Source organism: Melozone crissalis, unplaced genomic scaffold, assembly GCF_028551555.1.
Source record: "Melozone crissalis strain CALT ecotype California unplaced genomic scaffold, PUWL_Pcris_2 ptg000036l_1, whole genome shotgun sequence".
NCBI classification, from domain to species: domain Eukaryota; kingdom Metazoa; phylum Chordata; class Aves; order Passeriformes; family Passerellidae; genus Melozone; species Melozone crissalis.
The window spans coordinates 8,192,496-8,213,618 of record NW_026535814.1 but is presented as its reverse complement, the minus strand read 5'-3'; positions in this window follow the sequence as shown (position 1 = coordinate 8,213,618).

Sequence of the window (21,123 nt, the reverse complement as noted above, 5' to 3'; positions counted from 1 at the left end):
AAGGGCTGGTGCCTCTGGGAGAGCATCTGGCTGCTTGGCTCAGGGAAGCTCTATCTCTTGGCTTCTGCGCTGCTATGGCCAAGGGCAAAGGAGGGAGTGCTGGAGGTGCCAGGCCTTGGTTTGTTTGTTTTCCCTTTTTGGAAAGGTGTGTTTGGCTTGTGCAAGCGGTCTGCACTTTCTTGGAGTGGTTCTTCACTTGTACAGTCTAATGTGGGCCAGCTGTCTTTTGGCTTTTGATAAGCTGCAACAGGAGGATTGTGTGGTCCATGCAGCTGTGGCAGGCCATCCCTGTCCCGTGCGGCAAAAGAAAGAAAGTGCGGAGTTGCGAAGCCTTCTAGTGAGGCCAAAAGGAGAAGCGGCCAGTTTCTGTTGGTGCATATTTTGGTGCAGTCTGCAGCTTTGGCAAGTGCCTTGCAGCCTAGAGTGGGGGTGAGGCTGTAAGTCCTCAACTGCTGTCTTGTGTTGCTCGGAAGAGGAAGGCCATCTTGCAAAGGTGCCTGCTGTATCAGAGGATAGAATGGCACCTTTGTGGCTGGGGAGCTGCGTGGGCCAAAAGGACGCAGGGCTGGCGGCCTTGAGCAGCTGAAGATGAGGCAGCGTGTGGCCAGGGGGCCAAGAAGGCCAAGGACATGGTGGCCTGTGTCAGCAGCAGCAGGGCAGCAGGAGCGGGGCAGTGAGCGTGGCCCTGTGCTGGGCAGCGCTGCGGCCACAGCTGGAGTGCTGTGTGCACTTGTGGGCCCTGGGAAGCAGAGAGTCATGGAGGGGCTGCAGCGTGTGCACTGAAGGACAGGGGAGCTGGGCAAGGGGGTGCAGCACAAGGCCAGGGAGGAGGTGCTGAGGGAGCTTTAGCCTGGACAATGGGAGGCACTTGAGGCACCTTCAGGAAGACTTCCATCAATCCCTGCATGACGGTGCTCAGCACAAGGGCTGTTTCAGTGCCAAACATCTCCTCACTGCATCCAAGGGCTTTAGACACTGGAGCGGGTGACATTTCCATCTTGTGGTTGGTTGGCTCCTTGTCTTGCTAGGGGGAGAAGGCCTGTTCCTTTTCTTGATTTTTCCAGCAAGCAAAGATGCTTCTGCACAGCGTTTCCTGCTTTTCCCAGCCCTGGATGGGATTCTGATCCTGTTTTGGTTTTCCACATCTGCAGCAGCAGTAGCAAAGGCGTTGCTGTGGCATTCCTACGTTTCCACGTCAGCGCTTTCAAGTGCTAAAAGCTCCGTTTTGCCGAGACAACCTTGCTTGCTGATAGCAGCCAGGCAGGAGAAACCACTTCATATCCGTCAAGAGTTCTGTTGAATTGGCCCATTTAAATTTGGTGGCTGTGACTTAGAAGCCCTCTGTCACTATGAAATGTTATGACTTTTCCTTAGAAGATATGGTGGTAGATGTAAAAAGAAATGAGGTTCTACATGATAGGAAATGGCCTCTCCCTCGTGCTTGTCTCCTGCCACAGATGACAGAACCAAGAGCCGTCTCTCCCCTGGCTCTCGCTGCTCCTGGAGAAGCCAAAGAGGAGAAAACTGAGGTGGATGACCGCCAGCCTCCATCAGTGCTCACACCGGAGCCTGGATATTCTGATGCTGTAAGTGCCAGTTGTGTGTGGTGCTGTCTTTAGTGCAAGGCAGAGCTGCAAGTTTTGGAGCAGCCAGCACTTTGCTGTTGCAGGCTGAGGATGCTGGGTGCTGGAGTCCTGCCAGGAACTCAGGATTTCCTCCAGGCAGCGACCACAGAACTTGGCCTCTGACCTGTCCCATTGAGGCAGCAAAGGGCTGGTGCCTCTGGGAGAGCATCTGGCTGCTTGGCTCAGGGAAGCTCTATCTCTTGGCTTCTGCGCTGCTATGGCCAAGGGCAAAGGAGGGAGTGCTGGAGGTGCCAGGCCTTGGTTTGTTTGTTTTCCCTTTTTGGAAAGGTGTGTTAGGCTTGTGCAAGCGGTCTGCACTTTCTTGGAGTGGTTCTTCACTTGTAGTATCTAATGTGGGCCAGCTGTCTTTTGGCTTTTGATAAGCTGCAACAGGAGGATTGTGTGGTCCATGCAGCTGTGGCAGGCCATCCCTGTCCCGCACGGCCAAAGAAAGACAGTGCGGAGTTGCGAAGCCTTCTAGTGAGGCCAAAAGGAGAAGCGGCCAGTTTCTGTTGGTGCATATTTTGGTGCAGTCTGCAGCTTTGGCAAGTGCCTTGCAGCCTAGAGTGGGGGTGAGGCTGTAAGTCCTCAACTGCTGTCTTGTGTTGCTCGGAAGAGGAAGGCCATCTTGCAAAGGTGCCTGCTGTATCAGAGGATAGAATGGCACCTTTGTGGCTGGGGAGCTGCGTGGGCCAAAAGGACGCAGGGCTGGCGGCCTTGAGCAGCTGAAGATGAGGCAGCGTGTGGCCAGGGGTTCAAGAAGGCCAAGGACATGGTGGCCTGTGTCAGCAGCAGCGGGGCAGCAGGAGCGGGGCAGTGAGCGTGGCCCTGTGCTGGGCAGCGCTGCAGCCACAGCTGGAGTGCTGTGTGCACTTGTGGGCCCTGGGAAGCAGAGAGTCATGGAGGGGCTGCAGCGTGTGCACAGACAGACAGGGGAGCTGGGCAAGGGGGTGCAGCACAAGGCCAGGGAGGAGGTGCTGAGGGAGCTTTAGCCTGGACAATGGGAGGCACTTGAGGCACCTTCAGGAAGACTTCCATCAATCCCTGCATGACGGTGCTCAGCACAAGGGCTGTTTCAGTGCCAAACATCTCCTCACTGCATCCAAGGGCTTTAGACACTGGAGCAGGTGACACTTCCATCTTGTGGTTGGTTGGCTCCTTGTCTTGCTAGGAGGAGAAGGCCTGTTCCTTTTCTTGTTTTTCCAGCAAGCAAAGATGCTTCTGCACAGCGTTTCCTGCTTTTCCCAGCCCTGGATGGGATTCTGATCCTGTTTTGGTTTTCCACATCTGCAGCAGCAGTAGCAAAGGCGTTGCTGTGGCATTCCTACGTTTCCACGTCAGCGCTTTCAAGTGCTAAAAGCTCCGTTTTGCCGAGACAACCTTGCTTGCTGATAGCAGCCAGGCAGGAGAAACCACTTCATATCCGTCAAGAGTTCTGTTGAATTGGCCCATTTAAATTTGGTGGCTGTGACTTAGAAGCCCTCTGTCGCTATGAAATGTTATGACTTTTCCTTAGAAGATATGGTGGTAGATGTAAAAAGAAATGAGGTTCTACATGATAGGAAATGGCCTCTCCCTCGTGCTTGTCTCCTGCCACAGATGACAGAACCAAGAGCCGTCTCTCCCCTGGCTCCCGCTGCTCCTGGAGAAGAAGCCAAAGAGGAGAAAACTGAGGTGGATGACCGCCAGCCTCCATCAGTGCTCACACCGGATCCTGGATATTCTGATGCTGTAAGTGCCAGTTGTGTGGTGCTGTCTTTAGTGCAAGGCAGAGCTGCAAGTTTTGGAGCAGCTAGCACTTTGCTGTTGCAGGCTGAGGATGCTGGGTGCTGGAGTCCTGCCAGGAACTCAGGATTTCCTCCAGGCAGCGACCACAGAACTTGGCCTCTGACCTGTCCCATTGAGGCAGCAAAGGGCTGGTGCCTCTGGGAGAGCATCTGGCTGCTTGGCTCAGGGAAGCTCTATCTCTTGGCTTCTGCGCTGCTATGGCCAAGGGCAAAGGAGGGAGTGCTGGAGGTGCCATGCCTTGGTTTGTTTGTTTTCCCTTTTTGGAAAGGTGTGTTTGGCTTGTGCAAGCGGTCTGCACTTTCTTGGAGTGGTTCTTCACTTGTACAGTCTAATGTGGGCCAGCTGTCTTTTGGCTTTTGATAAGCTGCAACAGGAGGATTGTGTGGTCCATGCAGCTGTGGCAGGCCATCCCTGTCCCACGCGGCCAAAGAAAGAAAGTGCGGAGTTGCGAAGCCTTCTAGTGAGGCCAAAAGGAGAAGCGGCCAGTTTCTGTTGGTGCATATTTTGGTGCATTCTGTAGCTTTGGCAAGTGCCTTGCAGCCTAGAGTGGGGGTGAGGCTGTAAGTCCTCAACTGCTGTCTTGTGTTGCTCGGAAGAGGAAGGCCATCTTGCAAAGGTGCCTGCTGTATCTGAGGTTATAATGGCACTTTGGGGCTGGGGAGCTTCGTGGGCCAAAAGGACGCAGGGCTGGCGGCCTTGAGCAGCTGAAGATGAGGCAGCGTGTGGCCAGGGGGCCAAGAAGGCCAAGGGCATGGTGGCCTGTGTCAGCAGCAGCGGGGCAGCAGGAGCGGGGCAGTGAGCGTGGCCCTGTGCTGGGCAGCGCTGCGGCCACAGCTGGAGTGCTGTGTGCACTTGTGGGCCCTGGGAAGCAGAGAGTCATGGAGGGGCTGCAGCGTGTGCACTGAAGGACAGGGGAGCTGGGCAAGGGGGTGCAGCACAAGGCCAGGGAGGAGGTGCTGAGGGAGCTTTAGCCTGGACAATGGGAGGCACTTGAGGCACCTTCAGGAAGACTTCCATCAATCCCTGCATGACGGTGCTCAGCACAAGGGCTGTTTCAGTGCCAAACATCTCCTCACTGCATCCAAGGGCTTTAGACACTGGAGCGGGTGACACTTCCATCTTGTGGTTGGTTGGCTCCTTGTCTTGCTAGGGGGAGAAGGCCTGTTCCTTTTCTTGATTTTTCCAGCAAGCAAAGATGCTTCTGCACAGCGTTTCCTGCTTTTCCCAGCCCTGGATGGGATTCTGATCCTGTTTTGGTTTTCCACATCTGCAGCAGCAGTAGCAAAGGCGTTGCTGTGGCATTCCTACGTTTCCACGTCAGCGCTTTCAAGTGCTAAAAGCTCCGTTTTGCCGAGACAACCTTGCTTGCTGATAGCAGCCAGGCAGGAGAAACCACTTCATATCCGTCAAGAGTTCTGTTGAATTGGCCCATTTAAATTTGGTGGCTGTGACTTAGAAGCCCTCTGTCACTATGAAATGTTATGACTTTTCCTTAGAAGATATGGTGGTAGATGTAAAAAGAAATGAGGTTCTACATGATAGGAAATGGCCTCTCCCTCGTGCTTGTCTCCTGCCACAGATGACAGAACCAAGAGCCGTCTCTCCCCTGGCTCTCGCTGCTCCTGGAGAAGCCAAAGAGGAGAAAACTGAGGTGGATGACCGCCAGCCTCCATCAGTGCTCACACCGGAGCCTGGATATTCTGATGCTGTAAGTGCCAGTTGTGTGTGGTGCTGTCTTTAGTGCAAGGCAGAGCTGCAAGTTTTGGAGCAGCCAGCACTTTGCTGTTGCAGGCTGAGGATGCTGGGTGCTGGAGTCCTGCCAGGAACTCAGGATTTCCTCCAGGCAGCGACCACAGAACTTGGCCTCTGACCTGTCCCATTGAGGCAGCAAAGGGCTGGTGCCTCTGGGAGAGCATCTGGCTGCTTGGCTCAGGGAAGCTCTATCTCTTGGCTTCTGCGCTGCTATGGCCAAGGGCAAAGGAGGGAGTGCTGGAGGTGCCAGGCCTTGGTTTGTTTGTTTTCCCTTTTTGGAAAGGTGTGTTAGGCTTGTGCAAGCGGTCTGCACTTTCTTGGAGTGGTTCTTCACTTGTAGTATCTAATGTGGGCCAGCTGTCTTTTGGCTTTTGATAAGCTGCAACAGGAGGATTGTGTGGTCCATGCAGCTGTGGCAGGCCATCCCTGTCCCGCACGGCCAAAGAAAGACAGTGCGGAGTTGCGAAGCCTTCTAGTGAGGCCAAAAGGAGAAGCGGCCAGTTTCTGTTGGTGCATATTTTGGTGCAGTCTGTAGCTTTGGCAAGTGCCTTGCAGCCTAGAGTGGGGGTGAGGCTGTAAATCCTCGACTGCTTTCTTGTGTTGCTCGGAAGAGGAAGGCCATCTTGCAATGGTGCCTGCTGTATCTGAGGTTATAATGGCACTTTGGGGCTGGGGAGCTGCGTGTGCCAAAAGGACGCAGGGCTGGCGGCCTTGAGCAGCTGAAGATGAGGCAGCGTGTGGCCAGGGGGCCAAGAAGGCCAAGGACATGGTGGCCTGTGTAAGCAGCAGCGGGGCAGCAGGAGCGGGGCAGTGAGCGTGGCCCTGTGCTGGGCAGCGCTGCGGCCACAGCTGGAGTGCTGTGTGCACTTGTGGGCCCTGGGAAGCAGAGAGTCATGGAGGGGCTGCAGCGTGTGCACTGAAGGACAGGGGAGCTGGGCGAGGGGTTGCAGCACAATGCCAGGGAGGAGGTGCTGAGGGAGCTTTAGCCTGGACAATGGGAGGCACTTGAGGCACCTTCAGGAAGACTTCCATCAATCCCTGCATGACGGTGCTCAGCACAAGGGCTGTTTCAGTGCCAAACATCTCCTCACTGCATCCAAGGGCTTTAGACACTGGAGCAGGTGACACTTCCATCTTGTGGTTGGTTGGCTCCTTGTCTTGCTAGGAGGAGAAGGCCTGTTCCTTTTCTTGTTTTTCCAGCAAGCAAGGATGCTTCTGCACAGCGTTTCCTGCTTTTCCCAGCCCTGGATGGGATTCTGATCCTGTTTTGGTTTTCCACATCTGCAGCAGCAGTAGCAAAGGCGTTGCTGTGGCATTCCTACGTTTCCATGTCAGCGCTTTCAAGTGCTAAAAGCTCCGTTTTGCCGAGACAACCTTGCTTGCTGATAGCAGCCAGGCAGGAGAAACCACTTCATATCCGTCAAGAGTTCTGTTGAATTGGCCCATTTAAATTTGGTGGCTGTGACTTAGAAGCCCTCTGTCGCTATGAAATGTTATGACTTTTCCTTAGAAGATATGGTGGTAGATGTAAAAAGAAATGAGGTTCTACATGATAGGAAATGGCCTCTCCCTCGTGCTTGTCTCCTGCCACAGATGACAGAACCAAGAGCCGTCTCTCCCCTGGCTCCCGCTGCTCCTGGAGAAGAAGCCAAAGAGGAGAAAACTGAGGTGGATGACCACCAGCCTCCATCAGTGCTCACACCGGAGCCTGGATATTCTGATGCTGTAAGTGCCAGTTGTGTGTGGTGCTGTCTTTAGTGCAAGGCAGAGCTGCAAGTTTTGGAGCAGCCAGCACTTTGCTGTTGCAGGCTGAGGATGCTGGGTGCTGGAGTCCTGCCAGGAACTCAGGATTTCCTCCAGGCAGCGACCACAGAACTTGGCCTCTGACCTGTCCCATTGAGGCAGCAAAGGGCTGGTGCCTCTGGGAGAGCATCTGGCTGCTTGGCTCAGGGAAGCTCTATCTCTTGGCTTCTGCGCTGCTATGGCCAAGGGCAAAGGAGGGAGTGCTGGAGGTGCCAGGCCTTGGTTTGTTTGTTTTCCCTTTTTGGAAAGGTGTGTTAGGCTTGTGCAAGCGGTCTGCACTTTCTTGGAGTGGTTCTTCACTTGTAGTATATAATGTGGGCCAGCTGTCTTTTGGCTTTTGATAAGCTGCAACAGGAGGATTGTGTGGTCCATGCAGCTGTGGCAGGCCATCCCTGTCCCGCACGGCCAAAGAAAGACAGTGCGGAGTTGCGAAGCCTTCTAGTGAGGCCAAAAGGAGAAGCGGCCAGTTTCTGTTGGTGCATATTTTGGTGCAGTCTGCAGCTTTGGCAAGTGCCTTGCAGCCTAGAGTGGGGGTGAGGCTGTATGTCCTCAACTGCTGTCTTGTGTTGCTCGGAAGAGGAAGGCCATCTTGCAAAGGTGCCTGCTGTATCAGAGGATAGAATGGCACCTTTGTGGCTGGGGAGCTGCGTGGGCCAAAAGGACGCAGGGCTGGCGGCCTTGAGCAGCTGAAGATGAGGCAGCGTGTGGCCAGGGGGCCAAGAAGGCCAAGGGCATGGTGGCCTGTGTCAGCAGCAGCGGGGCAGCAGGAGCGGGGCAGTGAGCGTGGCCCTGTGCTGGGCAGCGCTGCGGCCACAGCTGGAGTGCTGTGTGCACTTGTGGGCCCTGGGAAGCAGAGAGTCATGGAGGGGCTGCAGCGTGTGCACTGAAGGACAGGGGAGCTGGGCAAGGGGGTGCAGCACAAGGCCAGGGAGGAGGTGCTGAGGGAGCTTTAGCCTGGACAATGGGAGGCACTTGAGGCACCTTCAGGAAGACTTCCATCAATCCCTGCATGACGGTGCTCAGCACAAGGGCTGTTTCAGTGCCAAACATCTCCTCACTGCATCCAAGGGCTTTAGACACTGGAGCGGGTGACACTTCCATCTTGTGGTTGGTTGGCTCCTTGTCTTGCTAGGGGGAGAAGGCCTGTTCCTTTTCTTGATTTTTCCAGCAAGCAAAGATGCTTCTGCACAGCGTTTCCTGCTTTTCCCAGCCCTGGATGGGATTCTGATCCTGTTTTGGTTTTCCACATCTGCAGCAGCAGTAGCAAAGGCGTTGCTGTGGCATTCCTACGTTTCCACGTCAGCGCTTTCAAGTGCTAAAAGCTCCGTTTTGCCGAGACAACCTTGCTTGCTGATAGCAGCCAGGCAGGAGAAACCACTTCATATCCGTCAAGAGTTCTGTTGAATTGGCCCATTTAAATTTGGTGGCTGTGACTTAGAAGCCCTCTGTCGCTATGAAATGTTATGACTTTTCCTTAGAAGATATGGTGGTAGATGTAAAAAGAAATGAGGTTCTACATGATAGGAAATGGCCTCTCCCTCGTGCTTGTCTCCTGCCACAGATGACAGAACCAAGAGCCGTCTCTCCCCTGGCTCTCGCTGCTCCTGGAGAAGCCAAAGAGGAGAAAACTGAGGTGGATGACCGCCAGCCTCCATCAGTGCTCACACCGGAGCCTGGATATTCTGATGCTGTAAGTGCCAGTTGTGTGTGGTGCTGTCTTTAGTGCAAGGCAGAGCTGCAAGTTTTGGAGCAGCCAGCACTTTGCTGTTGCAGGCTGAGGATGCTGGGTGCTGGAGTCCTGCCAGGAACTCAGGATTTCCTCCAGGCAGCGACCACAGAACTTGGCCTCTGACCTGTCCCATTGAGGCAGCAAAGGGCTGGTGCCTCTGGGAGAGCATCTGGCTGCTTGGCTCAGGGAAGCTCTATCTCTTGGCTTCTGCGCTGCTATGGCCAAGGGCAAAGGAGGGAGTGCTGGAGGTGCCAGGCCTTGGTTTGTTTGTTTTCCCTTTTTGGAAAGGTGTGTTAGGCTTGTGCAAGCGGTCTGCACTTTCTTGGAGTGGTTCTTCACTTGTAGTATCTAATGTGGGCCAGCTGTCTTTTGGCTTTTGATAAGCTGCAACAGGAGGATTGTGTGGTCCATGCAGCTGTGGCAGGCCATCCCTGTCCCGCACGGCCAAAGAAAGACAGTGCGGAGTTGCGAAGCCTTCTAGTGAGGCCAAAAGGAGAAGCGGCCAGTTTCTGTTGGTGCATATTTTGGTGCAGTCTGTAGCTTTGGCAAGTGCCTTGCAGCCTAGAGTGGGGGTGAGGCTGTAAATCCTCGACTGCTTTCTTGTGTTGCTCGGAAGAGGAAGGCCATCTTGCAATGGTGCCTGCTGTATCTGAGGTTATAATGGCACTTTGGGGCTGGGGAGCTGCGTGTGCCAAAAGGACGCAGGGCTGGCGGCCTTGAGCAGCTGAAGATGAGGCAGCGTGTGGCCAGGGGGCCAAGAAGGCCAAGGACATGGTGGCCTGTGTCAGCAGCAGCGGGGCAGCAGGAGCGGGGCAGTGAGCGTGGCCCTGTGCTGGGCAGCGCTGCGGCCACAGCTGGAGTGCTGTGTGCACTTGTGGGCCCTGGGAAGCAGAGAGTCATGGAGGGGCTGCAGCGTGTGCACTGAAGGACAGGGGAGCTGGGCGAGGGGTTGCAGCACAATGCCAGGGAGGAGGTGCTGAGGGAGCTTTAGCCTGGACAATGGGAGGCACTTGAGGCACCTTCAGGAAGACTTCCATCAATCCCTGCATGACGGTGCTCAGCACAAGGGCTGTTTCAGTGCCAAACATCTCCTCACTGCATCCAAGGGCTTTAGACACTGGAGCGGGTGACACTTCCATCTTGTGGTTGGTTGGCTCCTTGTCTTGCTAGGAGGAGAAGGCCTGTTCCTTTTCTTGTTTTTCCAGCAAGCAAGGATGCTTCTGCACAGCGTTTCCTGCTTTTCCCAGCCCTGGATGGGATTCTGATCCTGTTTTGGTTTTCCACATCTGCAGCAGCAGTAGCAAAGGCGTTGCTGTGGCATTCCTACGTTTCCATGTCAGCGCTTTCAAGTGCTAAAAGCTCCGTTTTGCCGAGACAACCTTGCTTGCTGATAGCAGCCAGGCAGGAGAAACCACTTCATATCCGTCAAGAGTTCTGTTGAATTGGCCCATTTAAATTTGGTGGCTGTGACTTAGAAGCCCTCTGTCGCTATGAAATGTTATGACTTTTCCTTAGAAGATATGGTGGTAGATGTAAAAACAAATGAGGTTCTACATGATAGGAAATGGCCTCTCCCTCGTGCTTGTCTCCTGCCACAGATGACAGAACCAAGAGCCGTCTCTCCCCTGGCTCCCGCTGCTCCTGGAGAAGAAGCCAAAGAGGAGAAAACTGAGGTGGATGACCACCAGCCTCCATCAGTGCTCACACCGGAGCCTGGATATTCTGATGCTGTAAGTGCCAGTTGTGTGGTGCTGTCTTTAGTGCAAGGCAGAGCTGCAAGTTTTGGAGCAGCCAGCACTTTGCTGTTGCAGGCTGAGGATGCTGGGTGCTGGAGTCCTGCCAGGAACTCGGGATTTCCTCCAGGCAGCGACCACAGAACTTGGCCTCTGACCTGTCCCATTGAGGCAGCAAAGGGCTGGTGCCTCTGGGAGAGCATCTGGCTGCTTGGCTCAGGGAAGCTCTATCTCTTGGCTTCTGCGCTGCTATGGCCAAGGGCAAAGGAGGGAGTGCTGGAGGTGCCAGGCCTTGGTTTGTTTGTTTTCCCTTTTTGGAAAGGTGTGTTTGGCTTGTGCAAGCGGTCTGCACTTTCTTGGAGTGGTTCTTCACTTGTACAGTCTAATGTGGGCCAGCTGACTTTTGGCTTTTGATAAGCTGCAACAGGAGGATTGTGTGGTCCATGCAGCTGTGGCAGGCAATCCCTGTCCCGCGCGGCCAAAGAAAGAAAGTGCGGAGTTGCGAAGCCTTCTAGTGAGGCCAAAAGGAGAAGCGGCCAGTTTCTGTTGGTGCATATTTTGGTGCAGTCTGTAGCTTTGGCAAGTGCCTTGAAGCCTAGAGTGGGGGTGAGGCTACAAGTCCTCGACTGCTGTCTTGTGTTGCTCGGAAGAAGAAGGCCATCTTGCAAAGGTGCCTGCTGTATCTGAGGTAAAAATGGCACCTTTGTGGCTGGGGAGCTGCGTGGGCCAAAAGGACGCAGGGCTGGCGGCCTTGAGCAGCTGAAGATGAGGCAGCGTGTGGCCAGGGGGCCAAGAAGGCCAAGGACATGGTGGCCTGTGTCAGCAGCAGCGGGGCAGCAGGAGCGGGGCAGTGAGCGTGGCCCTGTGCTGGGCAGTGCTGCGGCCACAGCTGGAGTGCTGTGTGCACTTGTGGGCCCTGGGAAGCAGAGAGTCATGGAGGGGCTGCAGCGTGTGCACTGAAGGACAGGGGAGCTGGGCAAGGGGGTGCAGCACAAGGCCAGGGAGGAGGTGCTGAGGGAGCTTTAGCCTGGACAATGGGAGGCACTTGAGGCACCTTCAGGCAGACTTCCATCAATCCCTGCATGACGGTGCTCAGCACAAGGGCTGTTTCAGTGCCAAACATCTCCTCACTGCCTCCAAGGGCTTTAGACACTGGAGCAGGTGACACTTCCATCTTGTGGTTGGTTGGCTCCTTGTCTTGCTAGGAGGAGAAGGCCTGTTCCTTTTCTTGTTTTTCCAGCAAGCAAAGATGCTTCTGCACAGCGTTTCCTGCTTTTCCCAGCCCTGGATGGGATTCTGATCCTGTTTTGGTTTTCCACATCTGCAGCAGCAGTAGCAAAGGCGTTGCTGTGGCATTCCTACGTTTCCACGTCAGCGCTTTCAAGTGCTAAAAGCTCCGTTTTGCCGAGACAACCTTGCTTGCTGATAGCAGCCAGGCAGGAGAAACCACTTCATATCCGTCAAGAGTTCTGTTGAATTGGCCCATTTAAATTTGGTGGCTGTGACTTAGAAGCCCTCTGTCGCTATGAAATGTTATGACTTTTCCTTAGAAGATATGGTGGTAGATGTAAAAAGAAATGAGGTTCTACATGATAGGAAATGGCCTCTCCCTCGTGCTTGTCTCCTGCCACAGATGACAGAACCAAGAGCCGTCTCTCCCCTGGCTCCCGCTGCTCCTGGAGAAGAAGCCAAAGAGGAGAAAACTGAGGTGGATGAGCGCCAGCCTCCATCAGTGCTCACACCGGAGCCTGGATATTCTGATGCTGTAAGTGCCAGTTGTGTGGTGCTGTCTTTAGTGCAAGGCAGAGCTGCAAGTTTTGGAGCAGCCAGCACTTTGCTGTTGCAGGCTGAGGATGCTGGGTGCTGGAGTCCTGCCAGGAACTCGGGATTTCCTCCAGGCAGCGACCACAGAACTTGGCCTCTGACCTGTCCCATTGAGGCAGCAAAGGGCTGGTGCCTCTGGGAGAGCATCTGGCTGCTTGGCTCAGGGAAGCTCTATCTCTTGGCTTCTGCGCTGCTATGGCCAAGGGCAAAGGAGGGAGTGCTGGAGGTGCCAGGCCTTGGTTTGTTTGTTTTCCCTTTTTGGAAAGGTGTGTTTGGCTTGTGCAAGCGGTCTGCACTTTCTTGGAGTGGTTCTTCACTTGTACAGTCTAATGTGGGCCAGCTGTCTTTTGGCTTTTGATAAGCTGCAACAGGAGGATTGTGTGGTCCATGCAGCTGTGGCAGGCCATCCCTGTCCCACGCGGCCAAAGAAAGAAAGTGCGGAGTTGCGAAGCCTTCTAGTGAGGCCAAAAGGAGAAGCGGCCAGTTTCTGTTGGTGCATATTTTGGTGCAGTCTGTAGCTTTGGCACGTGCCTTGAAGCCTAGAGTGGGGGTGAGGCTACAAGTCCTCGAGTGCTGTCTTGTGTTGCTCGGAAGAGGAAGGCCATCTTGCAAAGGTGCCTGCTGTATCTGAGGTTAAAATGGCACCTTTGTGGCTGGGGAGCTGCGTGGGCCAAAAGGACGCAGGGCTGGCGGCCTTGAGCAGCTGAAGATGAGGCAGCGTGTGGCCAGGGGGCCAAGAAGGCCAAGGGCATGGTGGCCTGTGTCAGCAGCAGCGGGGCAGCAGGAGCGGGGCAGTGAGCGTGGCCCTGTGCTGGGCAGCGCTGCGGCCACAGCTGGAGTGCTGTGTGCACTTGTGGGCCCTGGGAAGCAGAGAGTCATGGAGGGGCTGCAGCGTGTGCACAGAAGGACAGGGGAGCTGGGCAAGGGGGTGCAGCACAAGGCCAGGGAGGAGGTGCTGAGGGAGCTTTAGCCTGGACAATGGGAGGCACTTGAGGCACCTTCAGGAAGACTTCCATCAATCCCTGCATGACGGTGCTCAGCACAAGGGCTGTTTCAGTGCCAAACATCTCCTCACTGCATCCAAGGGCTTTAGACACTGGAGCAGGTGACACTTCCATCTTGTGGTTGGTTGGCTCCTTGTCTTGCTAGGAGGAGAAGGCCTGTTCCTTTTCTTGTTTTTCCAGCAAGCAAAGATGCTTCTGCACAGCGTTTCCTGCTTTTCCCAGCCCTGGATGGGATTCTGATCCTGTTTTGGTTTTCCACATCTGCAGCAGCAGTAGCAAAGGCGTTGCTGTGGCATTCCTACGTTTCCACGTCAGCGCTTTCAAGTGCTAAAAGCTCCGTTTTGCCGAGACAACCTTGCTTGCTGATAGCAGCCAGGCAGGAGAAACCACTTCATATCCGTCAAGAGTTCTGTTGAATTGGCCCATTTAAATTTGGTGGCTGTGACTTAGAAGCCCTCTGTCGCTATGAAATGTTATGACTTTTCCTTAGAAGATATGGTGGTAGATGTAAAAAGAAATGAGGTTCTACATGATAGGAAATGGCCTCTCCCTCGTGCTTGTCTCCTGCCACAGATGACAGAACCAAGAGCCGTCTCTCCCCTGGCTCCCGCTGCTCCTGGAGAAGAAGCCAAAGAGGAGAAAACTGAGGTGGATGAGCGCCAGCCTCCATCAGTGCTCACACCGGAGCCTGGATATTCTGATGCTGTAAGTGCCAGTTGTGTGGTGCTGTCTTTAGTGCAAGGCAGAGCTGCAAGTTTTGGAGCAGCCAGCACTTTGCTGTTGCAGGCTGAGGATGCTGGGTGCTGGAGTCCTGCCAGGAACTCAGGATTTCCTCCAGGCAGCGACCACAGAACTTGGCCTCTGACCTGTCCCATTGAGGCAGCAAAGGGCTGGTGCCTCTGGGAGAGCATCTGGCTGCTTGACTCAGGGAAGCTCTATCTCTTGGCTTCTGCGCTGCTATGGCCAAGGGCAGAGGAGGGAGTGCTGGAGGTGCCATGCCTTGGTTTGTTTGTTTTCCCTTTTTGGAAAGGTGTGTTTGGCTTGTGCAAGCGGTCTGCACTTTCTTGGAGTGGTTCTTCACTTGTACAGTCTAATGTGGGCCAGCTGTCTTTTGGCTTTTGATAAGCTGCAACAGGAGGATTGTGTGGTCCATGCAGCTGTGGCAGGCCATCCCTGTCCCACGCGGCCAAAGAAAGACAGTGCGGAGTTGCGAGGCCTTCTAGTGAGGCCAAAAGGAGAAGCGGCCAGTTTCTGTTGGTGCATATTTTGGTGCAGTCTGTAGCTTTGGCAAGTGCCTTGAAGCCTAGAGTGTGGGTGAGGCTACAAGTCCTCGACTGCTGTCTTGTGTTGCTCGGAAGAGGAAGGCCATCTTGCAAAGGTGCCTGCTGTATCTGAGGTTAAAATGGCACCTTTTTGGCTGGGGAGCTGCGTGGGCCAAAAGGACGCAGGGCTGGCGGCCTTGAGCAGCTGAAGATGAGGCAGCGTGTGGCCAGGGGGTCAAGAAGGCCAAGGACATGGTGGCCTGTGTCAGCAGCAGCGGGGCAGCAGGAGCGGGGCAGTGAGCGTGGCCCTGTGCTGGGCAGCGCTGCGGCCACAGCTGGAGTGCTGTGTGCACTTGTGGGCCCTGGGAAGCAGAGAGTCATGGAGGGGCTGCAGCGTGTGCACAGAAGGACAGGGGAGCTGGGCAAGGGGGTGCAGCACAAGGCCAGGGAGGAGGTGCTGAGGGAGCTTTAGCCTGGACAATGGGAGGCACTTGAGGCACCTTCAGGAAGACTTCCATCAATCCCTGCATGACGGTGCTCAGCACAAGGGCTGTTTCAGTGCCAAACATCTCCTCACTGCATCCAAGGGCTTTAGACACTGGAGCAGGTGACACTTCCATCTTGTGGTTGGTTGGCTCTTTGTCTTGCTAGGAGGAGAAGGCCTGTTCCTTTTCTTGTTTTTCCAGCAAGCAAAGATGCTTCTGCACAGCGTTTCCTGCTTTTCCCAGCCCTGGATGGGATTCTGATCCTGTTTTGGTTTTCCACATCTGCAGCAGCAGTAGCAAAGGCGTTGCTGTGGCATTCCTACGTTTCCACGTCAGCGCTTTCAAGTGCTAAAAGCTCCGTTTTGCCGAGACAACCTTGCTTGCTGATAGCAGCCAGGCAGGAGAAACCACTTCATATCCGTCAAGAGTTCTGTTGAATTGGCCCATTTAAATTTGGTGGCTGTGACTTAGAAGCCCTCTGTCGCTATGAAATGTTATGACTTTTCCTTAGAAGATATGGTGGTAGATGTAAAAAGAAATGAGGTTCTACATGATAGGAAATGGCCTCTCCCTCGTGCTTGTCTCCTGCCACAGATGACAGAACCAAGAGCCGTCTCTCCCCTGGCTCCCGCTGCTCCTGGAGAAGAAGCCAAAGAGGAGAAAACTGAGGTGGATGACCGCCAGCCTCCATCAGTGCTCACACCGGAGCCTGGATATTCTGATGCTGTAAGTGCCAGTTGTGTGGTGCTGTCTTTAGTGCAAGGCAGAGCTGCAAGTTTTGGAGCAGCCAGCACTTTGCTGTTGCAGGCTGAGGATGCTGGGTGCTGGAGTCCTGCCAGGAACTCGGGATTTCCTCCAGGCAGCGACCACAGAACTTGGCCTCTGACCTGTCCCATTGAGGCAGCAAAGGGCTGGTGCCTCTGGGAGAGCATCTGGCTGCTTGGCTCAGGGAAGCTCTATCTCTTGGCTTCTGCGCTGCTATGGCCAAGGGCAAAGGAGGGAGTGCTGGAGGTGCCAGGCCTTGGTTTGTTTGTTTTCCCTTTTTGGAAAGGTGTGTTTGGCTTGTGCAAGCGGTCTGCACTTTCTTGGAGTGGTTCTTCACTTGTACAGTCTAATGTGGGCCAGCTGACTTTTGGCTTTTGATAAGCTGCAACAGGAGGATTGTGTGGTCCATGCAGCTGTGGCAGGCCATCCCTGTCCCGCGCGGCCAAAGAAATAAAGTGCGGAGTTGCGAAGCCTTCTAGTGAGGCCAAAAGGAGAAGCGGCCAGTTTCTGTTGGTGCATATTTTGGTGCAGTCTGTAGCTTTGGCAAGTGCCTTGAAGCCTAGAGTGGGGGTGAGGCTACAAGTCCTCGACTGCTGTCTTGTGTTGCTCGGAAGAGGAAGGCCATCTTGCAAAGGTGCCTGCTGTATCTGAGGTTAAAATGGCACCTTTGTGGCTGGGGAGCTGCGTGGGCCAAAAGGACACAGGGCTGGCGGCCTTGAGCAGCTGAAGATGAGGCAGCGTGTGGCCAGGGGGTCAAGAAGGCCAAGGACATGGTGGCCTGTGTCAGCAGCAGCGGGGCAGCAGGAGCGGGGCAGTGAGCGTGGCCCTGTGCTGGGCAGCGCTGCGGCCACAGCTGGAGTGCTGTGTGCACTTGTGGGCCCTGGGAAGCAGAGAGTCATGGAGGGGCTGCAGCGTGTGCACAGAAGGACAGGGGAGCTGGGCAAGGGGGTGCAGCACAAGGCCAGGGAGGAGGTGCTGAGGGAGCTTTAGCCTGGACAATGGGAGGCACTTGAGGCACCTTCAGGAAGACTTCCATCAATCCCTGCATGACGGTGCTCAGCACAAGGGCTGTTTCAGTGCCAAACATCTCCTCACTGCATCCAAGGGCTTTAGACACTGGAGCAGGTGACACTTCCATCTTGTGGTTGGTTGGCTCTTTGTCTTGCTAGGAGGAGAAGGCCTGTTCCTTTTCTTGTTTTTCCAGCAAGCAAAGATGCTTCTGCACAGCGTTTCCTGCTTTTCCCAGCCCTGGATGGGATTCTGATCCTGTTTTGGTTTTCCACATCTGCAGCAGCAGTAGCAAAGGCGTTGCTGTGGCATTCCTACGTTTCCACGTCAGCGCTTTCAAGTGCTAAAAGCTCCGTTTTGCCGAGACAACCTTGCTTGCTGATAGCAGCCAGGCAGGAGAAACCACTTCATATCCGTCAAGAGTTCTGTTGAATTGGCCCATTTAAATTTGGTGGCTGTGACTTAGAAGCCCTCTGTCGCTATGAAATGTTATGACTTTTCCTTAGAAGATATGGTGGTAGATGTAAAAAGAAATGAGGTTCTACATGATAGGAAATGGCCTCTCCCTCGTGCTTGTCTCCTGCCACAGATGACAGAACCAAGAGCCGTCTCTCCCCTGGCTCCCGCTGCTCCTGGAGAAGAAGCCAAAGAGGAGAAAACTGAGGTGGATGAGCGCCAGCCTCCATCAGTGCTCACACCGGAGCCTGGATATTCTGATGCTGTAAGTGCCAGTTGTGTGGTGCTGTCTTTAGTGCAAGGCAGAGCTGCAAGTTTTGGAGCAGCCAGCACTTTGCTGTTGCAGGCTGAGGATGCTGGGTGCTGGAGTCCTGCCAGGAACTCGGGATTTCCTCCAGGCAGCGACCACAGAACTTGGCCTCTGACCTGTCCCATTGAGGCAGCAAAGGGCTGGTGCCTCTGGGAGAGCATCTGGCTGCTTGGCTCAGGGAAGCTCTATCTCTTGGCTTCTGCGCTGCTATGGCCAAGGGCAAAGGAGGGAGTGCTGGAGGTGCCAGGCCTTGGTTTGTTTGTTTTCCCTTTTTGGAAAGGTGTGTTTGGCTTGTGCAAGCGGTCTGCACTTTCTTGGAGTGGTTCTTCACTTGTACAGTCTAATGTGGGCCAGCTGACTTTTGGCTTTTGATAAGCTGCAACAGGAGGATTGTGTGGTCCATGCAGCTGTGGCAGGCCATCCCTGTCCCGCGCGGCCAAAGAAATAAAGTGCGGAGTTGCGAAGCCTTCTAGTGAGGCCAAAAGGAGAAGCGGCCAGTTTCTGTTGGTGCATATTTTGGTGCAGTCTGTAGCTTTGGCAAGTGCCTTGAAGCCTAGAGTGGGGGTGAGGCTACAAGTCCTCGACTGCTGTCTTGTGTTGCTCGGAAGAGGAAGGCCATCTTGCAAAGGTGCCTGCTGTATCTGAGGTTAAAATGGCACCTTTGTGGCTGGGGAGCTGCGTGGGCCAAAAGGACGCAGGGCTGGCGGCCTTGAGCAGCTGAAGATGAGGCAGCGTGTGGCCAGGGGGTCAAGAAGGCCAAGGACATGGTGGCCTGTGTCAGCAGCAGCGGGGCAGCAGGAGCGGGGCAGTGAGCGTGGCCCTGTGCTGGGCAGCGCTGCGGCCACAGCTGGAGTGCTGTGTGCACTTGTGGGCCCTGGGAAGCAGAGAGTCATGGAGGGGCTGCAGCGTGTGCACAGAAGGACAGGGGAGCTGGGCAAGGGGGTGCAGCACAAGGCCAGGGAGGAGGTGCTGAGGGAGCTTTAGCCTGGACAATGGGAGGCACTTGAGGCACCTTCAGGAAGACTTCCATCAATCCCTGCATGACGGTGCTCAGCACAAGGGCTGTTTCAGTGCCAAACATCTCCTCACTGCATCCAAGGGCTTTAGACACTGGAGCAGGTGACACTTCCATCTTGTGGTTGGTTGGCTCTTTGTCTTGCTAGGAGGAGAAGGCCTGTTCCTTTTCTTGTTTTTCCAGCAAGCAAAGATGCTTCTGCACAGCGTTTCCTGCTTTTCCCAGCCCTGGATGGGATTCTGATCCTGTTTTGGTTTTCCACATCTGCAGCAGCAGTAGCAAAGGCGTTGCTGTGGCATTCCTACGTTTCCACGTCAGCGCTTTCAAGTGCTAAAAGCTCCGTTTTGCCGAGACAACCTTGCTTGCTGATAGCAGCCAGGCAGGAGAAACCACTTCATATCCGTCAAGAGTTCTGTTGAATTGGCCCATTTAAATTTGGTGGCTGTGACTTAGAAGCCCTCTGTCGCTATGAAATGTTATGACTTTTCCTTAGAAGATATGGTGGTAGATGTAAAAAGAAATGAGGTTCTACATGATAGGAAATGGCCTCTCCCTCGTGCTTGTCTCCTGCCACAGATGACAGAACCAAGAGCCGTCTCTCCCCTGGCTCCCACTGCTCCTGGAGAAGAAGCCAAAGAGGAGAAAACTGAGGTGGATGAGCGCCAGCCTCCATCAGTGCTCACACCGGAGCCTGGATATTCTGATGCTGTAAGTGCCAGTTGTGTGGTGCTGTCTTTAGTGCAAGGCAGAGCTGCAAGTTTTGGAGCAGCCAGCACTTTGCTGTTGCAGGCTGAGGATGCTGGGTGCTGGAGTCCTGCCAGGAACTCGGGATTTCCTCCAGGCAGCGACCACAGAACTTGGCCTCTGACCTGTCCCATTGAGGCAGCAAAGGGCTGGTGCCTCTGGGAGAGCATCTGGCTGCTTGGCTCAGGGAAGCTCTATCTCTTGGCTTCTGCGCTGCTATGGCCAAGGGCAAAGGAGGGAGTGCTGGAGGTGCCATGCCTTGGTTTGTTTGTTTTCCCTTTTTGGAAAGGTGTGTTTGGCTTGTGCAAGCGGTCTGCACTTTCTTGGAGTGGTTCTTCACTTGTACAGTCTAATGTGGGCCAGCTGTCTTTTGGCTTTTGATAAGCTGCAACAGGAGGATTGTGTGGTCCATGCAGCTGTGGCAGGCCATCCCTGTCCCGCGCGGCCAAAGAAAGAAAGTGCGGAGTTGCGAAGCCTTCTAGTGAGGCCAAAAGGAGAAGCGGCCAGTTTCTGTTGGTGCATATTTTGGTGCAGTCTGTAGCTTTGGCAAGTGCCTTGAAGCCTAGAGTGGGGGTGAGGCTACAAGTCCTCGACTGCTGTCTTGTGTTGCTCGGAAGAGAAAGGCCATCTTGCAAAGGTGCCTGCTGTATCTGAGGTTAAAATGGCACCTTTGTGGCTGGGGAGCTGCGTGGGCCAAAAGGACGCAGGGCTGGCGGCCTTGAGCAGCTGAAGATGAGGCAGCGTGTGGCCAGGGGGCCAAGAAGGCCAAGGGCATGGTGGCCTGTGTCGGCAGCAGCGGGGCAGCAGGAGCGGGGCAGTGAGCGTGGCCCTGTGCTGGGCAGCGCCGCGGCCACAGCTGGAGTGCTGTGTGCACTTGTGGGCCCTGGGAAGCAGAGAGTCATGGAGGGGCTGCAGCGTGTGCACAGAAGGACAGGGGAGCTGGGCAAGGGGGTGCAGCACAAGGCCAGGGAGGAGGTGCTGAGGGAGCTTTAGCCTGGACAATGGGAGCCTTGTGCATGACCTTCAAGGAGACTTCCATCGATCCCTACATTACAGTGCTCAGCACAAGGGCTGTTTCAGTGCCAGACATCTCCTCACTGCATCCAAGGGCTTTAGACACTGGAGCGGGTGACACTTCCACCTTATGTTTTGTAGGTTTCTAAGGAGGACAATCCTGTTCTTTTGTGTTTTTCCAGCAAGATCGTAGGCTTCTGCAGAACTGTTTTCTGAACCTTGAAATACTGAAAATCATTCTGAACCCTTTCTTGGTTTCTATGTCGTGTGGAGCAGGAGCAAAGAGTCATGCTGGCTCTTTCCTAGTTTTCCCTTTCAGAGCTTTCAAGAACTGAAAGCTCCATTTGCAGAGAGAAGATTGCTTACAAATAGCAACCAAGGATTTATATTGAATTAATAACCTTCTTCTGTTCTGTTGAAAGTTCCCATTTCAATCTGGTTGGAGTGACTTCGAATGAGATTGTTACAAAGTTTATGAGTTGTCTTTAGGAGATTTGTCTGGGGATTTTAGCAGGTATGAGGTTATAAGCGTTAGGTAACAGCCTGTCCCTATGATTCTCTCTTGCTACAGGTGGCAAGAGGAAGAGCCATTTTTCCCCTGGCTCTCTCTGCTATTGCTAAAGAAGCCAGAGAGGAGGAAAATGAGGAAGACGACCACCAACTCTGTCTAGCCGTAGTCACACCACAGCCTGCTCATATTTTTAAGAGAGTAAGTTCCTGTTGTGGGGGGTGCTGTCTTTAGTGCAAGGCAGAGGTGCAAGTTTCTGAGAAGCCAGCACTTGCTGTGTCTGGCCAAGGATGCTGAG